General features: G+C 41.7%; 1 non-coding gene across 1 annotated transcript; it reads right to left on the reverse strand.

Moving 5' to 3' along the window:
* Positions 1-5,008: 5,008 nt before the first annotated feature.
* Positions 5,009-5,082, reverse strand: Trnar-ucu. The gene has a single exon. It is a non-coding gene; the product is annotated as a tRNA-Arg (tRNA).
* Positions 5,083-9,243: the final 4,161 nt, after the last annotated feature.

Here is a 9,243-nt window from a genome sequence, read left to right on the forward strand (position 1 = left end):
CAGTACTCTAGAAGAGGACAGTCAAACATAGTGTAGGCAGTCTCTTTAGTAAATCTGTTGCATCTCCTACGTGTTCTGCCAGTAAAAGGCAGTCCTTGGTTCGCCTTCACCACATTTTCTGTGTTATCGCTGCAATTTAAATTGTTTTAATTCTAATCCCGAGGTTTGTAGTTGAATTGACAGCATTTATATTTGAATGGTTTATCGTGTACCCGAAATTTAACGGATTTATTTTTGTAGTTATAAGGATGACATCACATTTTCCTTATAGAGAAACAAGTGCCAATTTTCACACCACACAAAAATTTTGTCTAAATCATTTTGGAATTGGTTCCGATCTTCTGGCGATAGCGACTTGATGAGACGGTACACGGCAGTAACATCTGAAAACTATCTAAGAGGGCTGCTCAGATTGTCTGCTAAATCGATTATATTGATGAAGAACACCAGAGGGCTCATAACACTTCCTTGGAGAACGCCAGATATCGCTTCTGATTCACTCGATGACTTCCAGTCAGTTACTGCGAACTGCGACGTCTCTGACAGGAAAGTATGAATGTTGTCGCATAAATGAGGTGATAGCCATAGGCACACAGTTCGACTAGAAGCCGCTTGGTGTGAAATGGTGTCAAAAGCCTTCTGGAAATTTAGAAATATGTAATAAAACTGAGATGCCCTGTGGATAGCACTCATTACTCCGTGTGATTATAAAGAAGTTGTGTCTCAAGAGAACAATATTTTTCGAATCCATGCGGATTATTTGTCAACAGTTCGGTTTTTTCCAATGTAATACATAATGTTCAAACGCAATACATGTTCCAAAATCCTACAGGATATCGCCGTTAGTAATATGAGTCTGGTAATTCGTCGTATTACTCCTATTTCGTTTTGAGTGTTGGTGTGACCTATGAAACCACCCAGTTTTTAGGTACAGATCTTTCATCGATCTAGCGATTGTATATGACTGTTAAGTATTTAGTTATGACATCACCATACTCTGAAAGAAAACTAATCGGCATGCAGTTTAGACTGGAAGACATGGGTTTATTAAGTGATTTAAACTGCGCTAAGCATATAAACTTAATTGTAAGTTACTCTTGTTGACAGTTGTCCTTAATTCTAATTCCGGAATATTTACTTCGTCTTTTTTGGTGAAGAAATTTTGGGAAACGTTGTTTAGCGATCGTGCTTTAGTGTCAGTGTAAACGGTATCATTACCATTGCTATTGCGCAGTGAAGGTAATGGTGGTCATTGCATTACCTACGACCAGAATCTCTGTGGAGTTTCTGCCAAGTTTAGGGACGGAGTTTCATCGTGGCAACTATTAAAATCATTAAGACGGAAAGGAATTACGGACACTGGCTCCCAGCGGGCATTGAGTGAAATCAATGGGGTAAGGACGCGGGCCTCCTGCTTGCTAGGCATATGTTCTGACTAGTAAGCCATCAGAACACAGAGGTCAGTGCAACTGCACGGAGTACACCGACGCGAGTCCCGTCGGACCCAAATTCTCCACTTACCCATAACCCACAAATGTAGTACCACTTTCCCATTATCCTTATTACATCGAGGGGTTTTGCGACTCCAGTAAGGGTTCGAGCCTGTTATGCATCTGCACTGAAGAAAACAATGGCATTATCGCCTTCATTGTACTGGGTGTTCAGAAAGTCTCTCCGCGGTGCCGTAAGATTGCTGGCCGCGCGTGCTGTATGATTGTTCGCCTGCCTGGGTTACTTCCCTTCAAGTGGACTCTCCCAACATTCCAGTGTTTCGTTTATCTCAGCCAGCGTGAGTAGTATCGTTGGTGTGTGTCGTTGCGTGTTAACGTGAACGTTTAAATTTAGTTCCTTTGTTCGTTTGTTTCATTTTTGTCACTGTTAAAATGCTAACCATTGAAGAACGTGTGTTTTTAGTCGAACAAGTGTTCCAAGCTGTCGGTAAATACACAGGAAGTTTTCCCAGAGACAACACTCTCACATCGCGATACTGTTCAATATTTGATTAACTAATTTCGAAGTACGGGTTCAGTGACAGATGCACCGAGAAGTGGTCGTCCTAGCGTTTTGTCTGAGGATAAACTGCTCGATATTTCCGATTTAATGTCCATGAGTCCGAACAAGTCAGTAATAAAACTCGCCCAGGAAATCAATGTTAGTGTCGGAACGGCCAACACAGTGTAAGGGAAAACTTAGAGCTTTTCCCATACAAAGTGACAGTCGTGCAAGAACTAATCACGGCAAGATGGTTCACAAATTTCGTTCAACAAAATGGAAGCGATGTTCTTAATGAAACGTTTTTCACTAATGAGACGTGGTTTCATTTATCCGGATACATGAACTTTCAAAATTCTAGTATGTGGAGTACTGCAAATCCATTGTGTATTCAGGAGGAACCACTTCATTCTGTGAAAATAGGAGTTTGGATTGCAATTTCTAGACATTGGATTGTGGGTCCCATAGTTTTCAACGAAACAATAAACGCACAACGATACTGCAGTGACATTCTGTACCTGTTCATAGAAGAACTTGTGTTAAGTGAAGTACTGAACGGTTATTTTCAACAAGATGGTGCAACCGCGCATACAGCTCGCGTTTCAATGTCAGTGCTTGCTGATGTTTTTGGTGATCGCATAATTTCACAGGAACTTTGGCCTCCACGATCGCCTGACCTAACACCGCCGAACTTTTTCTTCTGGGGTGCAGCGAAAGCAACTGTCTATAAAAACCGCCCAAAATTCATCGATGAATTGAAAACTGCAATGTCCACTTTCACTGCTTCTGTTGTAGAAGAAATGTTACAGCTTGTGTTTGGTAACATGATTAGGTGAATTGAAATGTGTATTCAACAACAAGGGGGACACTTTCAACATTTAATGTGAAAATTTGTAAGGTAAAATGAATATCCAATAAATTAATAACTTGTATTTCACTGATTTCATTTCGGTATATTCACTGTGGCATAGGACACGTGCGGATAACAATCATACGGCACTGCGGAGAGACTTTTTAACACCCCGTATATAACGCCTTGAACGACTAGAGATAGGACGTTCGCATTCACAGGACATGTAAATTAGTATGTTCTCTAGAAATGATTAGCACTTCAGTCACCTCGGTTCAGCATATGTCCTGTTGCCTAATAGGGACAGGGCTGTGATACCTTGTGTCATGCGTGATGGCATCGACTCGTATAAGGCGCGAATGGCGTCCTGTGGTGTAGTCATCCATGCTGCATTCACCAGATCCCAGAGTTCGTCTATAGTTGTTGACACTGGGTCACAGAGCTGCATCTGTCGTTTCAGCGCATCCCACACATTTTCGATTGGCGACGAGAGTGGTGATCTGGCGCGTCAGGCAAAAGGCTGACGTCATGTGACACCAAGAAGGCACGCGTTCGTGCAACAACATGTGGTCGTGCTTTCTCTTTCTAAAAAACGGCGCTTGGGGTATTATGCATAAAGAGTATGGTTACAGGCTACAGGGTGTCATTCACGTAGCCCACGCTGGTCTTAGTGCCCTGGTCACGCACCTACTTCGATTTGTGATTGCACCAAATGCACCTCACACCATAAGGCTTCGAGTTGCCGCTGTATGTGTTGGTGCTAATGCAGTCACTGTGATGCCGCTCCCCCTGTCTGTGCGAGCCAGAATGCGGCCATCATTGTCACATAAAAATAACCTAGATTCATCCGAAAACACTATCTGATGCCACTGCTGTCCTCAGCGACGTCGTTTCATACACCACTGCCGTCTAGCATGTTTCTGCACGTTTGTCAAAGATAGGCGGAGAAGTGGACGACGCGTATTTAACCCACGCCGTAATAAACGGCGACGGATTTTCACCCTGAAAGGAGTCTCCTGGGACACACTTGTATGTGGCAGCCGAATATAACAATAATATTAATGTACTCGTAAATTAAAATGAAACTAGTGTACTAACAACGAAGTATGTCTCTGATAGGTTTTATAAAGCGGATCGCTGACTGTGCACGACCGTAGAGTCAAAGATACTGCTTCTGGTCTGAGATTGTAGTGTTAGGGTAAGAGAGCGCTGGGCGCACAGTTGTATGCAGCTGTCTGTGAGTGAAAGAGGATGGAGTAGGCAGTTTTTGTGGTGTGCTCTGTGAAGCCACCAAGTGTTAGAGTAATGTAGGAATTACGAGAACATGGAAGCAGAAGTCTTCATGCAAGCAAGGTAAAGATGTTAAATAATTATGATTTTTTTTGCCAGAGCGTTAGTATAGATAATTTATAGATAATTTGTAATTATTGAGTAATCCCAGAAAGTACGTAAACTGATTTGATAAAAAGGCTAGTTAGATATCTCACTTTTGTCATGTTTCTAAGATTTAATAATAAATGAAAAGCACCAGTTTCCTTTTGTTCTATAATATTACTTTTATTGCTAACCGGTTTTTGGCTTACAAGGTCATCTTCAGACATTTACTCAGTAAATGATGGCCTAGTAAGCCGAAAACCGGTTACTCAGTAAATGTCTGAAGATGGCCTTGTAAGCCAAATGGTTCAACTGGCTCTGAGCACTATGGGACTCAACATCTTAGGTCATAAGTCCCCTAGAACTTAGAACTACTTAAACCTAATTAACCTAAGGACATCACACACACCCATGCCCGAGGCAGGATTCGAACCTGCGACCGCAGCAGTCCTGCGGTTCCGGACTGCAGCGCCAGAACCGCTAGACCACCGCGGCCGGCCCTTGTGAGCCGAAAACCGGTTAGCAATAAAAGTAATATTGTAGAACAGAAGCAAACTGGTGCTTTTCATTTATTATTATAATGTTTTTCTACCAAGAACCGACGGAAGAATCTGTTAATATTTCTAAGATTTGTTAACAGAGCTATAGGTATATGAAGATAGTAATTGTTCTCGAAAGAACAGACACCATTGATGACCGTGCAGCTTCTCTAGAATAAATGATAATTAATTGAAATCCTCAGCTGCCGACAGGTGTTGTTGATATACCTCGATTGGGACAGCTGAAAATGTGTACCCCGACCGGGACTCGAACCCGAGATCTCCTGCTCAGAGGGCAGACGCTCTATCCATCTGAGCCACCGAGGACATAGATGAAGAGCACAACTGCAGGGACTTGTCCGTTGCACGCTTCGGTGGCTCGGATGGATAGAGCGTTTGCCATGTAAGCAGGAGATCCCGGGTTCGAGTCCTGGTCGGGGCACTCTTTTTCAGCTGTCCCAATCGAGGTATATTAACATCACCTGCCGGCAGCTGAGGGTTTCAATTAATTATCATTTAGAGCCATAGGTAATTTGATGATTTGGATTTATGCTGGTTTAGCGAGGGTGGATAATACCTGCAGTATAAATCTCATTGCTCCTGAATCAATTAGTAAATATGATGCATTTTTCTGGCCAATTTAACTTCAATTGTCAAATGTTTTTGAAAAACCAAAACTAATTTCGAATATAATTTAGTAAAAAAATTTGTGTTACCAATTGCCCACAATCAGTACCGCCTCCCTGTCCAGGTCATACGTTTTTCAAAGAAGTTGGAATTTTCTTAAATGGTTTCATTTGTCAGCCAAAATAATTTCATGTGCATTTCAAATTATTATGGTCAGCATTGCACACTGCTGAGCCTGTAGCTAGCACATTATATTTTTTTCACGAGAGACCAGAATATATCACGTTCCACCGTTGTTGCTTCAGAGGTAAGACAATATAAATATTTTCTGTGCACTCGCTACATCCAGTGTATGACAAAACATTATTTAATTAAAGAACGTTACTACCCCTGACAGTGTATGATGAGTTTCACTGTTCCACTGTTACGCCAGGGCCGAGGAGGATGCATCTCTGTCCTGAAATTCCATCGGATGACATGTCGATCTTCTGGGGGGATGGTCTGGGCGGTGTGACCTGACCCGTCTCGTCGTGTTCTATGACCTTCCGTGAACCAGTCTGCACACAGCCGTCGCACTGTGCAAGCACTTCATCCCACATGAGCAGCAATTTCCCGCGTGGATGCATCACATTCTCTCGTATCACTTCAAACTCACTCATTTAACGGTACGGCTAACGCATATACATCTGCGAGTTATCCTGCAAATCTGCTCAAATCACACTGATTCATTACCTTCGGCTTATAGCGACAACGGGAGCCTCACGCACATTTTTTTATAGGTAGGTGGTGTTGTGTCGCGATGTTTATCTTGAACCCCGGGCCGACATGGTTCAAATGCTAATCATTTCTGCAGAATGTACTAATGTATATGTCCTATAAATATGAACGTCCCATCTCTAGTCGTTCAAGGAGTTCTGTTTTTATAAACATGAGTGTTTATATTAGATGAGACGGCCTCATCAGTGGACATTTATACTGAATAGATTTGCTGATTCACAGTACAAACTGTTATACACTGATCAATCAAAACATTATGACCACTTGATTAATAGCTTAATCACTGATTCTGCGTATCAGGGATCCGAAAATTTGTTGATATGATTGTAAATATGTGTGGCTTTAGGTGTCTACGCACAGATCATGTAATTCGCGTAAATAACGGGTGCGGTGGTGGCGAGCATCAGCGACTCAGATGGGTTCAACAGGATTTACATCAGACGAATTTGGTCGTCGAGACATCAACCTGAGTTCACTATAATACTCCTCAAACCACTGTAGCACGGTTCTGGCTCCGAGACAGGGACAGTTATACTACTGGAAGACGACATCACCGTCGGGAAACATCAGACACGAAGGGATGCAGGTGGCTCGCAGCTGTCAGCGTGTCTTTGATTACTACTACAGGTCCCATAGTAGCGCAGGAGAATGTCTCCCATGGCATAATACTGCTCCCATTGAAGCAAAGCGAGCGTTGTATCGTGTGTGAGATACAGAGGCAAGCGAGTGTGGATCCGGGACTTACCCCAGTTTACTGCTAGTAGCACCACGTCATCTTAACGCTTCTGCGTGTAGTGCAAAAGTATTGCACCATAATTAAGTATAAAATTAAAAGTCAAAATTTATTTTTCAAACCTGTCAGGAGTCAAAGCAGGAATAGCACAATGAGGTGTAGGGCTTTACATCAGGAAAGAAATGGAACCCAGCGTAGTTGCAATAAGGTATGTAAACGAACGACTGATGTGGATATATTTGACAGTGTCTAGCAAGAAAATTAGGATTGTGTCAGTATATTCGCATTGTGAAGAACAGATCAAGATAAGATGGATAGTTTTTATGAGGCACTCAGTGATGTAGTTGTTAGAGTAAAGGACAAGGACAGTGTTTTGCTCATGGGTGATTTTAATGCCAGGATTGGAAATCGAACACAAGGGTATGAAAAGGTTATGGGTAAATTTGGAGAGGATATGGAGGCCAACAGGAACGGGAAACAACTATTTGATTTCTGTGCCAGTATGGGCTTAGTAATCACAAACTCCTTTTTTAAACATAAGAACATCCACCGGTATACTTGGGAAGGCAGGGGAACCAGATCTGTCATTGACTATATAATAACAGATCAGGAATTCAGGAAGGCTGTGAGGGACACACGTGTATTCAGGGGATTCTTTGATGACACTGATCATTATTTAATCTGCAGTGAAATTGGGATTGTGAGGCCGAAAGTGCAGGAGGTCAGGTCCATATGTAGGAGGATAAGAGTGGAGAAACTTCAGGATAAGGAAATCAGGCACAAGTGCATAACAGCGATCTCAGAAAGGTACCAGTTAGTTGAATGTAGTCAATTACAGTCATTGGAAAAGGAATGGACAAGGTACAGGGACACAGTACTAGAAGTGGCTAAAGAATGTCTTGGAACAGTAGTGTGTAAAAGTAGGATGAAGCAAACAGCTTGGTGGAATGACACAGTCAAGGCAGCCTGTAAAAGGAAAAAGAAGGCGTATCAAAAATGGCTACATACTAGAACTCAGGTAGACAGAGAAAGTTATGTTGAAGAAAGAAACAAAGCCAAACAGATGATTGCAGCATCCAAGAAGAAATCTTGGGAAGACTTTGGAAACAGGTTGGAGACTATGGGTCAAGCTGCCGGAAAACCATTCTGGAGTGTAATTAGCAGTCTTCGAAAGGGAGGTAAGAAGGAAATGACAAATATTTTGGACAGATCAGGAAAACTGCTGGTGAATCCTGTGGATGCCTTGGGCAGATGGAGGGAATATTTTGAAGAGTTGCTCAATGTAGGTGAAAATACGATCAGCAATGTTTCAGATTTCGAGGTAGAATGGGATAGGAATGATGATGGAAGTAGGATCACATTTTAGGAAGTGGAGAAAATGGTCAATAGATTGCAGTGTAATAAAGCAGATGGGGTGGATGAAATTAAGTCGGAACTCATCAAATACAGTGGAATGTCAGGTCTTAAATGGCTACACAGGATAATTGAAATGGCCTGGGAGTCGGGACAGGTTCCATCAGACTGGACAAAAGCAGTAATCACACCAATCTTTAAACATGGAAACAGAAAAGATTGTAACAACTACAAAGGTATCTCTTTAATCAGCGTTGTGGGCAAAACCTTCTCAGGTATTGTTGAAAGGAAAGTGTGAGTATTACTTGAGGACCAATTGGATGAAAATCAGTGTGGGTTTAGGCCTCTTAGAGGTTGTCAGGACCAGATCTTTAGTTTACGGCAAATAATGGAGAAGTGTTATGAGTGGAACAGGGAATTATATCTATGCTTTATAGATCTACAAAAGGCATATGACCGGGTTCCTAGGAGGAAGTTATTGTCTGTTCTACGAGATTATGGAATAGGAGGCAAACTTTTGCAAGCAATTAAAAGTCTTTACATAGATAGTCAGGCAGTAGTTAGAGTTGACGGTAAATTGAGTTCATGGTTCAGAGTAGTTTCAGTAGTAAGACAAGGCTGCAACCTGTCTCCACTGTTGTTCATATTATTTATGGATCATATGTTGAAAACAATAGACTGGCTGGGTGAGATTAAGATATGTGAACACAAAATAAGCAGTCTTGCATATGCGGATGAGTTAGTTGTGATGGCAGATTCGATTGAAAGTTTGTAAAGTAATATTTCAGAGCTAGATCAGAAATGTAAGGACTATGGTATGAAGATTAGCATCTCCAAAACGAAAGTAATGTCAGTGTGTAACGCCGGAAATGCATATACTCCTATTTCCATCTATTGTACTATTATTTTTTTCCTTGTTTTGTTACCTCAAGATATGACATTTCTGTCTCTTTATATATTGTAATTGCTTTACTGTTTGTATATATATTTATGCATTT

The sequence above is a fragment of the Schistocerca piceifrons genome, chromosome 1, assembly GCF_021461385.2.
Source record: "Schistocerca piceifrons isolate TAMUIC-IGC-003096 chromosome 1, iqSchPice1.1, whole genome shotgun sequence".
Lineage (NCBI taxonomy): Eukaryota > Metazoa > Arthropoda > Insecta > Orthoptera > Acrididae > Schistocerca > Schistocerca piceifrons.